This window comes from Ischnura elegans, chromosome 2 (genome assembly GCF_921293095.1).
Source record: "Ischnura elegans chromosome 2, ioIscEleg1.1, whole genome shotgun sequence".
In the NCBI taxonomy this organism is placed as follows: Eukaryota; Metazoa; Arthropoda; class Insecta; order Odonata; family Coenagrionidae; genus Ischnura; species Ischnura elegans.
Genome location: NC_060247.1, coordinates 24,287,929 through 24,304,302, shown reverse-complemented (window position 1 = coordinate 24,304,302; position 16,374 = coordinate 24,287,929). Strand labels below are relative to the sequence as shown.

Here is a 16,374-nt window from a genome sequence, read left to right as displayed (position 1 = left end):
AATGGAGGATGTGACAATGTGACACACAATGTCGAGAAGGCCTAGCATTTGTAAGCATTAAGGGACCTATAACAAAAGTAGGTAGGCCAAGCCTGAACTGTTGCTTACATTAAACTGTATCATGGGTCAAATTTTAACCACAATAAAGGCAAATATTTTCCTTTAGTTGACCTATCAAGATCACCTGAGCTAGTGAAATATTCATGATATTTGATCCCGAAATTTCCTAATTCATTGGGTTCAATGGCCATATAAAAATTATCATCATTCTGGTTATCTTCTCTATCCATAACTGATCTCATATATGGTTATTTTAAGCTTAAGAATATTATTTTCTTAATACCTTCTGATATTATTAAATGATGAAAAAATATTGGCAGCAATTTTAATAAAAATATTTTCATATAAAGTAAGCCTCAAATATAGTATTCTCAATAAAAGTAATAGCTACAAAGAATATATCATACGTAAGTTAATAATTTACATGCATTCTAAGCAAAAAATGATTAAACCATTAATACTAATAATTTTAACAATATGAAAGATAATAATTATATTTCCATTAGCGAGCAGTCACTGCACTATTTTCCTAATGCGTATAAAGCATATGATCAGATCAAAGGGCTACGCTAAGAACAGCTCTCTGGGAAATGAGTCCGGGGCAGCTAAGAAAGCTTAAAAATGATTACGAGTGCATACGCACCCCAATTAGAGCGAGGCAACATTTAGAGTGAGTGGCGTATTTTAGCGAAAATGAAGGCTGTGGGCGGGCGCCTGGTCCCCCATACCGAAAATACTTTGCGCTTATCCCACTTGGCTTGTGATGCTCAACCCCTCGAGTTAGGAATCGCATACAAGACCGCATCGGGGTAATCAGAGTGGAAAGGGCATAAGGGAAAATGCATTCCCAGAACAAAAAATGGAGCCAGCCCACTTAGTAATTTGGCGTGAGTAATGAGAAATTGCCGCCTTGACGAAAAAATTTAGCTGCTTTCCTCATTGCCGATAAGGGCAAATTGGAATCAAATTTACTGAAGGTTCTTTTAAAACATGAGTGAAATGGACTGTAATACAAACTAAAATCTTTATGTTTTGAAGGTATAATTTACGATCATGATATCACATAAGGTATCTGTGATACAATCAGTTATTAAGGTGTTTAAACGCATTAACACCACATTTTCAAAATCATATTTAAATTTAAAGTTTAAATTCTTGATTGATATTATTAATTCCAAATACATTATCGTACACATCATTATGTGTCATTTTCATTTTACGGTAGCAATTGCGTCTGATTGTAACACCAGTTTGAATAATGGTATAAAAAATATTTCATTTTAAGGCATATATCTGCAATGACCCTCTCCTAACTATCATATATGACGCAAATTTTGGTTTGCATGGTATTTGAAGCTACATATACTTATTTATTCTATTTCGAGGAATAAAGCTCAAAACGCTTAAACTGGAATTGAATGAATTCGAAAATATCATACGTGTGGCCTAGATGCTGCACAAAAAGTTAACTCGAGCTACAGAAGAACTAATCAGCAAACCGATTTGCAGGTGCTTCCCTAGCACATGAAATGATTTTCACCCCTAGTCACGGCATCCATTGTAACGAGGGTGGAGTAATCAACTCCTAGTCAATAGAAGCACAACAGAGGGGACGCAACAGCGCGACTGACATGAAGGACCAGACGTCGGGCAACGAGAGGCAAGGGGGGGAGTCGGCGCCCTTCGACGACAACTGTGACAATGACAGTGTGCTCATCCACCGTGAGTACACGACGCGGCACCGATGGTAATTAACGAATCAGAAGAATGAAGAAAGGGGTGAATCTGAGAATTCTGGCCGAAAAGAAGGTTGAAGGTGCATCTGTACATTATTTCAGAGAAGACTAGTGGGAGAATTATTCGAATAGAACCCTGTTTCAAAGATACGGCAAGATTCTTCTCATACAGCAAAAGTATAATGTCTCTATCATTATGTACTCATTTCATTCGGCAAAGGGCAGGCACCTCCCAAGCTGATGACTTTCACCCCTATTCTTAGCTACCATTATAACGGGATGGAGTCATATACTCCCAGAAATAAAAATCACATCCTGACACCCTTCATTCCCTGCACTGCCAAAATCCTCCATGTCAAGAAATTAAGTAATAATTGTAAATTAATTAAATTATTTCCACAAAATAGTAGGAAGAGGTATATGTATTCTAGGATCTCTCAAAAGGCTTACCTAATATACGTATTAGTTTTTTCCAGCTAAAAGTATTTCCATTTAGTGTAAAAAATTCCAAGATTATTTCCCTTTTTCTGGTGTTTTTATGAACATTATCCATGGCCTCCACATCTTCAGAAGCAATATATACCTAGTATTCAAATAAATATTCTAATAGAAGCCAGGGGTATATGACCTTTCCTTCACACTAAAATAATTATTGTCATGAAATTTAACTGTTCTAATGTCTCCTTTTTAAACCCTACTAGATTATTATAGTTTTTTGATGGAGTATCATCTCCTAAATATATTTAAAGAGCATTTACCTTTATTATCTGGCGTTCACTCGATAAATATAATAACTATAACAATTTAGCAAAGATCACAATTCCCACTCATCACATTCGACCTGTACCTTACTGACATGAGAGATGCCTTTTCAATGCCAAGGAGGGTATATATGAGGCAGCTGTTCATCTGAAATATTAAAATTAAAACTGAAAATATTCTAAAGCTTGACTAAGATATTTATACTCATCAAAATAATATTGATTTTTAACACGAATTAATGCACAATAAAGTTATCCTCAATTTTTGCGACGAAACTAAAAATTCTGAGCATAAAATGCTGTATTCGCTACATAATAAATGATATATTTCTCTGCATGATGAAGATAAATTGCATAAAATTTAGAAAAAATACCTAAATATTCTCCAAATTTCCAATTTAACTTCAATTGACTATGAAACTCAATTGACACCACCCGTTGTTACCACTGTTAATACCATTGGGGTTAATATCTTTTTTCTGAACAGTTTTATTCGAAGATAACTTTTTCCTAGAAGATTTATATTACACTGCACATTCTACCCAATTCTGGCTCAGAAATTTGTAAAATAAAAGAAATAACATCGAAAAGAATCGACAAACAGAAATTTTTAATTCATATTCGTGCCGAAAAAAAATAAATAAACATATGACACGCGGAGAGCGAAGAAATCAAGCTTTGATAATCAGGATCCGTCGAAATAAAACACGAAGGAAAGAAAAAAATAAACGAAAAGATTTCCGCCGGAGGAAAAAAAATATGAAAAAATTCCAGCCAACCACTTGGACCTCCATCTCTCCATCCCTAATGACCTCCCCTCACTCTCTGTGTGCGGAAAAGTTTCGCGGCCACGAAAACCCCAGAGTACGACCATTGTGTCCGCTTTATTCTCCCTCGAAGGCAGAGACACCGAGCACTCTCTCCTCGTCTTCCTTAAAAAAATAATAACAAAAAAAAAGGAAAAAAGTCCTCCTCCCCGCTACCACCACATTACCACCCACCCCCGTCGCCAACCCACGCAGCAGCAACCCTGGAAAAAATTCACGCTCCCCCAAATCCCGTACGTCCCCACCCCCTCGAAACACTCCCTTTATTAGAGGTTCTCTATACGTATATATATACATATATATATATGTATGGCACTCTCACCCGAAGGTTTTTTTTTCCTCTCTCAGCGACCTGCCGTCCCGATAACCACCACCCTGATTTTATATTTTTTCCTCCACATTCCCAACGCGCGAGGAGGGGACAACTCTCCGTCCGCGATCCCGAGTACTTCAAAATCCCGCTGATCGCGAGAGTGGAGAGGGAGCGGGGTGTGCGGCGGAAAGGGCGCGTAGAGGGGACAGGGGTATCGCGAGGGCAAGGGGTATCGCCTATATCGAGACGCGCTGAGTGGGGATCGGGCTATGGTCGCGGTCGGGTGTATGGGAAATTGCGAGGGGAGGTTCTCTCTCTCGCTGCCTCCCATCCAATTTGCGTGGCTCGCTCGCCATCCAGGCCTCACCCGCACTCAAATGAGGAGAGGCAGTCAAACACACACACAGAGACCAACCCACGTGCGGGGCGAATCGTTCGTTCCATCGACGTGAAAGCGAATGCACGCATACGAGCGCACGACAAACAGGGAGAAAGAACCGACCTTTTGTGCCCTCCGCGACCTCCCCCATTGCCACCCCCTCCGCAACCAAAAAGGAATGATGAAAATAAAAAAAGTACTCTCGCTAGCTTGACTCCCATTGCCAAGCGCACAATCTGTTCGCATTTCCTCGATGCTATGGCATCCTCCTTGATTCCTGTCTTCCTCCTGCCCTTGCCCCACAAATCACCAATTCCTTCTCTCACCCCGTCTCTTGCCCGCTCAAATCGTCGTGCCTATGCGGACTCCTGTATCCACTTGTGGACGCAAACCAGAATAAAAATATGAACTTTTAAGAGCTATTTTAGAACTCCTAGAGATAAAAAGGGAGGGTTGAATGTTTCCTTTGTTTACGATCATTTTTCTTAGTTAAGCCAAAAAGAACTAAAATGAATTCATCTTTTTAGTATAAACTGAGGTTCTAAAGGTCGATCCTTCGATGTGATTTGCAAAAGTCCACATTAGACTACTACGATTTCCCTTAACAGCTGGTGTCCATCTCGTCCTTATAATAGGTAATATATCGAATACTAAAAAATATAAATATCGAAGAGATTAGAATCCTATAACTGCTAAATTTCGACCTTAGTGGCGAATTACCCTCACACACAGGCCAAGGTGCATCTGCATTGATGCTTCAAAATTAAATGTGTTAGGTTCATGAGTTTCACATGCAATTTAGAGAGATTACTAACCCCTGGAGCCATTTCAGACTATTTCCTGATTTCTAAAATCACTCTAATGTTTCATATTCAATTCTATTTTAGCTCCCTCCATCTCTCTCTTACTTACCATCGTTACTTTTAATAATTAATCCATACACTTAATATAAATGTAAAAAAGAATCTACCTGTCGGGATACAAAAAGGAGTATCAATTTTGGCAACAAAACATAAATTCCTGCATTAATGAACAGATGAGTAATCGTTTCTTTCCAAGATTTTGAGAGGCTAATGTAGAAATGCCTCTCGCCAATGGTATTTCAAGCCAAGATATAAATATAAAATGCCTCCAAATGTTTTCCTGAGCTCATTCAAGGAGAAGATTACGGCCTCTAGCCCGAGAGTTGGACCCCTATTCAATTATGATGTATGGAAAGCTTATATCGACTTAAGCGGACATATTTGCGGAATGACCCCAACTTGGTAAGCATGCGTCTCAGGGGAGCGATGCCTAGCATACGATATATTCAAGGGAGAATTGGTAATGAGCGAGGGAAAGTCGAATGAATAGGAAATAGCATGGTAACACCAAACAAGGAGAGGGAACGCCAACCTGCTTCTGCACATCTCATTCATCTGAGCCTTAGCTAATGGTATAATGGTGCGTTTATCCCCTGGACATAGTTCGTGTCTACCGTAAGATGAATCTCTCCATGTGAGCTACACCGCTCAACCAGCAATTGAAGACGAAAAGTATATCTGAAATCCTTTTTGAAAAAACTCGTTATTATTGCATTCAGAAGTACCTAAGAATCTAGTTTTCCACATTATTATATCCGAATAATATATTTCAGGTAATAAATGAAGTTTTGTGACTTTTGGAAATAATTTTCACTTTGAGGGCGATGAAATACGTATTCTAATGAACCCATTAGTATTTGTAAAATAATCGATGATGGTGAAGGGAATTCCTTGCGAAAAAGACGTTTTAATAAAAGCCATAGACGTCTTGGTAATTCATTATGATGTGAAACGCGGAAATTATTCCAAAATAAAATATCCATATTATTTTTTAAACAATACGATGTAGCGCAATGCAAATGCAGGCTGCGCATTTATGAATTATGAAATATTAATGCACAATTCAAACGAGGAATTCCATTTGAAGATATAAAATAATGTTTTTCTTTGAATAATGGCGGAATAACCAGCGGTATTCAACTATGTAGTCACCTGGAGGTGCACACAAGGGGAAAAATTCTCTGGAGGAAAAATACTTTTCCTATACTAGGTTTCAAGCAAAGACAAACTTCTCTCAAATGCAGTTTCCTTAGAATTATTTTCCAATGTCATTTCCATGCGTATAATTTCTATCTATTCCAATGGAAGAACCTGATAATGGAGACAAATACCTATGACTAGCCGGAACATCCATTAAATGTAAGATTCATTGTGAAAGAAGGAAATGGTAAAATTACGGCATTCTAAACGAATAAATATCCAACAGATTAAATGCTTCATAATCAATCGATATCATGAAATTTTCGATGATGGTGTATTTTCGTAATTTTCATTCACTTATTTTTGACTATTGATGAAGATTACCCCTTTGTGACCACATAAAGGATAAGATAGCATTAAATAAGTGCCCAAATGACATTAAGGCTACCGTACAAATATTACCTACAACACTGTAGTCATTGGGATGAACCCCATTATATCTCTGAAAAAAATCATACAGACGATGGGCGAGAGCCACGATACCATTGAAATTAACTTTTTTCCCATTCGCCACGAGTTTTCTGGCCTATTGTGCCCACGCAATGCCCGTGCCTAATAGCTCTCATCAGAATCAAAACTCCGCAGAATTGCCGCCACCCCTTCCTTTCCTTTCGCTCCCTAGTGGGAATAAAATAAAATCCACTCCCTCTCTCCCTCTTCAAGAGAGACACACTCGCATTAATGGACATTTTTATCTGCCAAGTTTGCCAGGCACAAACAAGCGCGAGCACGCCCGCGCTCATACAACATGACCCAACCAACGCCACAACAGAACTTTTGCAGGACACATCACAATACCAATCACGGAAACAATGGCCTCGCTTCCAACCTCTGACTTCCTCCGGCCGCCTATTGTACCGAAAGCAAACGTGGCATTGTTGGCGGAGAGGGACCCTAAAAATAAAAATTGAGAAAAAAAGAAGAACGTGGGCGAGCCTTGATGTTTCACTGAGGTTAAAGAGATTTAATGAACCGCCATCGTAACGGCTCGAGAGTCCAAGAGAGACAGGGTGGTCGGGGGTGGTCGGAGGCCATAGCAAAAAGGCCGGAAGGGTTGTGAAGGGCTGCAGAGGGGAGAGCAGCAGAGAGGGGAGAGAATAGGTGGAGAATAGAGGGAAGATGGGAGGGAAAAACGAAGGGAATGGCCTAAAGAGAGATAATTATAATTCAAAGGGGCAATAAGAAAGAGTCTCGCTGACAGAGGCATGTGCACTGGTTTATTTGGGTGGTAGAACACTAAACAGTCTAAATACTTTGTATAAACATTTTAAATGCATGAAAAACTAATGCATTTTTACTATTTCTAAACATTCCAACGTTATTGAACGCGGCAGACAACCTTGTTCTCAAATTAAATTCATCGATAAAACCAACCCACCAGCTTAAGTAGGATTATAATGCAAAAGGGATATAGGAAAGAGTCACTTTGACAGAGGCGTGTACACTGTACAGTAGTTTATGTCGGTAGTAGAGCACTCAGCAGTCTAAATAGTTTAAAGAAACATTTTTAATGCATGAAAAACTTATATTTAAATTTTATTTAATTTCAATGAATCAATCGTTATTGAACACGACAGACAAGGCTAAACTAAATTCATCGTTAAAACCAATTCACCACCATTTAAATAATTTTCATTTGGATACGCTCAAGAGGCAAGGAAGAAGTACTGAGAAATGAGCGGCTTCAGAAATAATTAAAACTTATTTCCATTATAAATCGTTACAAAGCGAAAAGGCGCAGAATATTTGGTAACATACTTATGAGAGGATAAAATACTTGATGAGGTGATCACTAAATATTAAAATTTACCTATACACCAAGGATAAAATTCGCCATGAAAAAATATTTTGCTTATCAGGGATTCGAACCCGAATCTCCCAATTGCCGGTCAGGTAAGCTACACCACCAAATGATTCTCAGGCTAGGTTCAGTAATTAAAATAAATTTAAATAATATTAAAATAGTAAAAAATATTAAAATAATTGAAATGGTAATGCATTTTAATACTGTCTCCACATGCCAAGAATGTTTTCTGTGACATCTAGGAAACAATAGTAGATAAATCACATAAATAGGTCTTGCATTACAAAAAGTGTTCACAAAAGTGCCTTTGTATATCAAATTAGCGAGTTATGAACATAACTGGTCTTCCTCTCATCATTTTCATTAATATTTACACTGAATGATTCGCAATTACAAATACAATGCATTCCACCGATATTTTAATCGCAATAATATAATTATGCCTCAATGGTGTCCCGCGCATCAGCAAATTTGTAAAGTGACTTAGCTTCACATGCAAGGAGTAATTATTCTAATCATTAATTATTTTAGTTATTCAAGTATAATTCTAATTTTATTCTGTAATACGGAATTATGAGGTAACTAAAACGACTGGAAAAAGTATGTTTCACTTTTTGAAAGCATGTAGTCAAGGGCCTCCAAGAAAATTATTGCCTCATTGTCACTAAAAACGGCAATGGATACCACGAAGAAATACAGATAAATAACCAAACCATTGCCTCGACCTCTCAGGTGTTTTCAAAGGACTATCACCATGCCTCATACAATGAATTGAACAAAATAATATATACTGTAGATAGATATAGAAGACGAGATCGAAGAGCGGAAGAGGAATGAGAACTGCAACCTCGCCGCGAAAGCAGAGAGGTCGGTCGACGAGGGGAGTTCAATGAGGAGTGAGCGAAGAGGAAGGAAGCATTGGAGTGGAAAGAGGAGGAGAAAAAGAAGGAGGAGAGATGGAGAATGGGAGGAGATCGGAGAGAGAGAGAGTGAGTCGTGAGAAGAAGAGAGCGGAAAGACGCGAAAGAGACCGGAAACCCCTTTCCGCCCAATGAGGGAGGAGAGCGCACGCTGGGAAACAAAAGAGTGGCGAATGAAGTATCAGCGACGGGAGAACGAAACGAATCCGGTTAAGTGGTTTCGCAAAAACGGCCAGAGAATGGACGAATGGGTTTCCAGTGGGGCAAAAACTACGAGAGCTGCAGGAGGGGAGGAGAGACAAACTATATGGGAGCGGTTTTGAGGGCCGGAGAGGAAGGGAGGAAGTGTGCTGCTCCATGGGGAGGACGGGGCGGGAGGAGGTCGCCGGAGCGTGGCGCGCTGGGTGTAGCGGAGTTGGAGAGGGACTTCATAAAGTACGCCCTTTGATAAACAAACAGAGGCGGGGGAGGAGGGTGGCCGAGGGGAGGAGGAAGAAGGACGGGCTAGCATTGACAATAGGAGTGGGGAAGGAGCGGAGGAGAAGAGGGAAGAAATGAATAAAAAATAATGAAGTGGAGGAGACAAAAGGTCCAAGAGAGGGAGGGAGAGGAGAGAGTGAAGGAGCAAATTAAAAAATTACTTCGTTGACCGTGGAAGGGGCGGAAGTGACGAGAGAGAAAAAAAGTTTATACGGCAAGTGGGCGTGTGTTTAGAGGGCTGGCGGGGGTGGAAGGAGAAGTCCGCTCGTCCGTTGTTTGCAGTTGGCCCGAGTTCCACGAGAGGGGGCACCCCAAAGGGCGCGAGAGAAAGAGGCACATACACACGCTCATACTCACAGTAGAGGAGGTGGGAGGGTCCAAGCCTTGAGGGGGGGGGGAGGGTTGAACGACAAGAGGGTGGAGGGTGCTAGTTGGACAAGGGGACTGGTGTCCGTGCGAGCCAGAAAAGGGTGGCATAAACCCCGTTTTGAAGAAAAAAATATACTCGAGCCAAAAGGGCCACTCCTCCTCTCGACTCTTTTTTTTTCAACATCCGTCCATTTTACCCTTTTACCCTGTCCACGGGATGGTGGCAAAGTGCTCAAAAGCGAGAGATTGAAGTCGTCATGGCGAGGTGTCAGTGCGAAATGGTGGCCAAGCGGGAAGGGAGAGCTTGTTCCGTAAAGTTAACCCTCTTTTGCCCAACACATTCAGCCTCTCTCGATTCTGCGAGACGGCAATGGGGTATAGAGAGGTAAAAATGAGAAGTAATTAGAGGAGGAAAAATCAAGTACGCGTACATTAATGATCCCCCTCAGCATTTCGTCCCAAGGCGTCAAAATGGATTAAAACGTTCTCCTTATTAATTGCTGACCAAAAGCTTCAGAAAGTTGTCTTTGGGCGTTAGCATAAATTGAGGTGAAGCCATTCAGTATTTTTCGCATGGGAAGTTTATCACTAAAAGCGAATGCATATCCTCCCGGTATATATCACGGGACAAAGGTCATGCAAACGATGAATAGATATTATGGAACTAATAAATATAAACCACTTGAATAAATGAATGATTTGAAATTTGTCATTATTCCGAATATTTTGCTTTACCCTGAAAAAATATTTTAATAAAATTATGCTCAAATACAAACAGCCATACCCTAAGGAGACGAAATGTTTATGAGATTCCAATCAATGACTTTCGGATTAGTAGTTTTCACCAATAGGCACGACCACATTTTTTGAATAAACAGAAATTAACCAGACCTAACCTTCCTATTAAGTATGGTTTTTTTATACCCTAAAAATCACTTGAAATAATTAAATCCTAAAATAGAGCACTTGATCAATCTTTCAAATATCATCCTTGGCATTTCATCTCGCGCCCCGCTACAAGAATAAAATATGAATAAAAAATCTGTAACTATCTAGATTCATGCAAATAAAATGGCTTTACTCATGATGATATTTCAGGGCTATAAAATTAAAAATATGGAATAATAACGATTCAATTTTCACTATAGCATAAAAATGCTGATTTTTTCCCAATTGGAGAACCAAAAGTCATTGAAATCCGTATTTCCGGTATTTCTAAAATCATTATTTAATTTCAATGTAGCATTTCCTAGTCCCCAAGCAGATAATAAACCAAAGAATTGAACTCATTTGAAGTTTCAAAGAAATATTTTCCATCATTTATCGAATCAATATGTTCATACTAAGCTGTGAAATACAAGTATTGCTGAAATCCTACCAAGCATCAACGAAATTAAAAAAAAAACTTCTTAGATGAATGAGATGAAACATGAACATGACAATAAAAAATCTTTCCAAAAATATCCAATTATTTCGAAATTCCTATTTTAAATATCATTGGCTCGTAAACATTTCAGATGAAAAAATATTTACAATCTTAAACTCTGTTATTACTGTTTCAATGAAACCAATTGATTCTCAATAACCTTACCTGCATCAAAGGATAATTTCATAAAGATATTAATCGAATTACCTACCATCCATAAAACTGCGGTGACACATTTTTTATGAATTAACTCAAACCTCTAGAGTGGGTTAACTATAGACGACTTTTCACCCATTGTCTAACTTAAGCTTTTGTATTAGAAACCGCATCATTGAAAAGGTATTCACACAACTATTTGGTTTAGATTTAAGATTGTATGGGTCCCACAGAGCGTGCTATAACTTACCCAAGCAATTAAGGCTTAATGAGGAGATTGACTTCGTTCTTCAAGCCTTATTACGCATTGTGTACTCACGGAGCGAGGGATATGCACAAAAGAGATCATCTCAAGATACACGTCAAGGGAATGAAAACCAGAATTAGAGTGAGAAAAATGCTCCTTTTCGAGCTTGGAGGAAAAAAAAAACAAGCACAAATCCCTAACCGCAACAATAGATCGAGAAAAAGAGCTCTCGCTCCAATTATTGTAATGGACTTTCATGGCCTCGTTATGGTTAATTCCTCATGAAACATTTTTAAGTTATTAATACAAAAAATAATCCCCGACCGAAACAGACCATCTCTTTCCCAACGTGAGAAAAAAAATTAGCGAGTTAGTGCAAATGGAAGAGATACATAGAATCGAACAAAAGGCAAGCGATTCTATAGGAACAACAGCGTCACCATGTCGGAATTGAGGGAAATTAAGAAGAGAAAAGGAGCCCGAGGAGAATGAAGAGGGAAGAAGGACGGATCGGGGAGGGGATGGAGGAGAGGGAGGGTGGGGATTTTGAGCTGCCAATGAAAGCAAGGAGGGATCGAGAGCCGAGATGTGCAGATGGAAATTGAATGTGCATTTTTAAGATACACAAACGCCAAGAAGGAGGAGAAGGCTTGGAGGTAGGAAACTTGAATTCTAATGAAAGAAACGACGCGAAGGCGTCGAAGTTCGTGCGCTCTGCGAGGAATGAGGCGGGCGTTGGAGGGATTAGGACGCTGCTACCCCCCAGTCCCACGTATTTCGCGACGGCTACACGAGCAAGGAAAAAAATAAATAAACATAAAAACAATGCGACTCTTAAATGAATTGTACGGCTGGTTTGACGACGATGCGCTCGCTCCAGAGTTTAAAAATAAAGAAGACGACATAAGTGTCTCTCCTTATCTTTTTTTATCCCCTCTTTCTTCAACTCCTCTCCTGAGGAATGGTAATGTTCTCTTCCCTCTCTCTTCTCCCCTTCCATAGCGACCCGTATTAGCACAGCCGGCGAATTTGCTGAGCTGTCGGGCTCATCATCGTGGTTGGCTGAACAAAAGATGGCGCTCTCCGTGATAAGGAAATGGGGAGCCAAAGACGGAAGAATCCCGTTGTCCCGCGGCCTTTGTCTCCGCTCAAGATATGCAACTCTCCCCCAGAACCTCGCTCTCCGATGATATGGACGTCCCGATGCGTCGCTGCGCCTCAGCTGTGGTAGTTGTCGAGAAGTATGTAGTACGGTTGTATATACATACCTTCGGCACTCCAGTCCTCCTGCCCGAGTCCTTTGCCTCTGGGGGACAGTGGCCGTCCATATCCGCTCAGACGCGTTCCTCTAAATTTCTCACCCTCTTCCTCCCGTCTTTTTCATAATAAACCCTTCCCGTACCGCTGAACACAATTCTCTTTTCCTTAGCTCCCTTGGCGTTGTTCAGAAACGTGAAGTAAGGGTAATTCTCTTCATACTTACGTAATGACAATGGTAATATCTATTGTGAATAAAAGTTTCCCTACCATTTCATCTCAATAGCTTGCATACGTTGAACTTTAATGTGATTGCAAGCTAATCATAGGGAATATAATAACTAAATATAAATGGCATACACTCGCGAAATGTTAGAGCGTATCACTTCATGGTACACAACAGTGATGCAATGTGAAGAATGCAAATTCATGGGTTTGGAGAAACACGTTTAAGATCAGCATTTTAAAAAGTTGCTCACGAAACGTTTGCTTCTCGACCGTATTTGATAGTGATTTTTTACCGAGAAAATCCTTCATCAAAAGATTACTGAAAAAATGGGCATGCTCTGTTCTACATGACAGTATTTCGACATTAATATTTAAAAAAAACAAGTCAATAATAGACTAAATATTTAGAGTAATATAATATACTACCGAATCGGTACCTTTTTTAAACATTATCTCACCTCCAAAGCGGGTATGTTCCGATGCAGAGCCATGAACCACCTAGTATCTCTCTCGACGGCCTTCATCTCCTTCTTCCTCCTCCTTTTCTTCCAAGCCGCTCGAATCCGGAGATGATGAGCCCATGTGCTCATCCCCACCAACCCGAGTGCAATAGCAATCTTCCGGACGAGACGTTGACAAACTCCCGAGGCTGCTGGCTCTCTCCGAACAATCACCTTCGCCGGGGAACCTGGAGGTGGCGGGACAAAAGGGAAGCAAAGCCGTTAGAGTGAGCGGACGCGCGGGAGAAGAGAAGCAAGCCTCCGTCTTTCTGAAGCGAGGAAGGCGTGAAGCTAGATAGGGAGGGGAAAGAAAACGCCGGGAAAGCAAGCATCTTTGGATGATGAAATTGCATGATTTGCTAATTATGACGACAAGCTCGCCAAGGACGGATGGCTTATGACAGCTGCTTAAAAGGTATTAAATTCTGTAGCAATGGAGGACGAATGCTTTCTCAATGTGTAATTATTATGATTACATCAGATAAATACAACTTTTTTTTTTTTTATTCCCAAACCACCGGATACAGCTCTTATTGGCCATTTTACACCGGGGTGTTCAACAAATGTAACAAGTAAACGTAACACAAACGACCATGCCCTGGACCGGGGAAACCTGCCCAGGCGGGACTCGAACCCGCGACCTCTTGTTTGGCAGGCGAGAACGTTATCCCTACGCCACCGAGGCCGGCATTTTTATTACCGATAACCGATATTTATAATAATTTATAATTTATATAATTTATTTAAATAATTTATAATAATTTAATAATAATTTATAACCGATATTTATATGATTTAAATCATAATTGAATCAACCTGTTGGAAATTGCAAACACAATCACCAAGTCAAAATCGATTCATAAGTGGAAGTTATATCAACCGTAAGAATTCATCAACGAATCACTAATTCTCTTCCGATTTCGATATCGTAGCAAATAATAGAAGCTTGCTAAAATGCAATTTTTATCTTAGTTATTCACATTCACATCAAGGCAAAGTATTTAAATTCACACATCCATTATAATGCATAAGTAAGAGGAAGTAGACTAATATTCAATAAAACGTATTGGAAAAGTTCTGATGAGGGAGCCAAAGGGATTCCATATATGTATAATAGAAAGGTAGTAGTGGCCTAGTGAGCCATCGTGGTTAAAACTTCCGCTCTTCCACTATTTCCTTTCGAGGATAGAAGCACGTTAGACCTCATATCCCAATAAGGAACCTGCTCTCTAATACTTATAGCCTCTGCAACAGGATATAATTGCCCCGATGTGCCTACACACTATTGTTAAATTGCGTGTCTGAAGATAGCAGAGTAATTCCAAAACTGGATCGCATTCATTATTTTTAGGTTCAATCACCACTTTGCCAGTTTTATGTCAATGTAGGAGTCCCCCAACCAACACCAACATTAACCAAATAGTCGACACTTAATACGTACCTATATTTCCCCTTCTTTAATTGTATGAGATGAGACGTGTAAATATTGAAACCAGAAGCTTTGAAACATTTTTGTTACAATTGATACAGAGCAATAATTCCATTAAGAAAGCTCGACAAGGATCCGCAAGCGAATCTACCAATATTTATCAGATTCCTATGCATCTGGGTCTAATTTTATCATAATGGAGCTTATTGTATCATTCAATATCGTCTACTTGATAAATGAATTGATTAAGTGTACCATCAACAATATTTTCCCTACCAATGGGAAACAAGTCACGTTCTCATAAAAAATATTATAGGGAAACCTGAAAAAAAGTATTTAAAATCTCAACAGAGAATGGTTCTACTTATCAATGCTTCAGAAATTAAACTCAAACGTTAAATGAAGCCTGAAATTATGAATTTTTCTTCTCCTCCTTTGTCCCTAATATCGCACAAAATACTCTTTTAGCTCCGAAGCTGCCTTTATCTTAATTGTACACAAATGTCATACGCCTCCCAGCTTGGAAAAGATACATTTCATTCTCGCAAAAAATGAATAATCACGGCATAGAAACAACATTCTAGTTCAAAGAAAAGTAAAGACTACAAAAGATTTAGAAAAACCAAAGGAAAATCTGGCACAAAATCAGCACACATTGTTCTTTTACTTGTGATTAAAAATATCAGAAAACAAAGATGAGTATATGAATGTATTTCTTTACAAATAAAAAAGAAATTAACTTATGGCCAAATTAGGCGTTTTACACTATGCCATTGGACCCGAGAAAAATTAATCTAAACTTCCGCGGAGTAATATTTTAGATAATATTGTGAGGAGGTCTTTAGATAAGATTAATGAATACTTTAGAGAAGCCAAAAGGTATAAAGACCGATTATAAACGTTTACAGGAGCAGTCTACAAAAATAGGGACAAAACCCAGAAAAATAAAATTAGGCCGTATACCAATGAAAGTATTACTCTCCTTATTTCTAAAGTCTAAAAGACAACATCTAATCAAAATTTAGTAATAGTCCAGCTATAGTACTCTGCAATAGCCTTTCCTACTAAGGTCATTGCCATATTACTTAAATGTTACTTGAATGATAGACATACCAAATCTTAAACAATATCTTCCTATTTTTTAATCATGATAGGAAAACGTTTCTTCCTCTCGTTCAATTACCAGTGTTACTGATGACCTGCATTGCGGGGATCAGTTTGTAAAGCGGAATTAATATTATTCAATATAAGACGGAAAGAAGTAATATTAGTGTCCCGTTCGTTGCACAAAAATTACATGTGTTACATTTTTGAAATTGGAACGAAATAAATAAAGCTACATTTCTTCCCATAAACGCACTTTCGGATATTCTGCTAAATTATTTCAACAAGCTATTGATTTTTAGAGACATTGTCCTA

General features: G+C 39.1%; 1 long non-coding RNA gene across 1 annotated transcript in view; it reads right to left on the bottom strand.

Annotated features, from left to right (window-relative positions):
• Positions 1-16,374, bottom strand: part of LOC124174019 — a 44,390-nt gene that overhangs the window by 14,332 nt on the left and 13,684 nt on the right. The window contains exon 2 of the long non-coding RNA XR_006868837.1: positions 13,485-13,714. This is a non-coding gene — a long non-coding RNA (uncharacterized LOC124174019). The remainder of the gene's footprint in view (positions 1-13,484; positions 13,715-16,374) is intronic.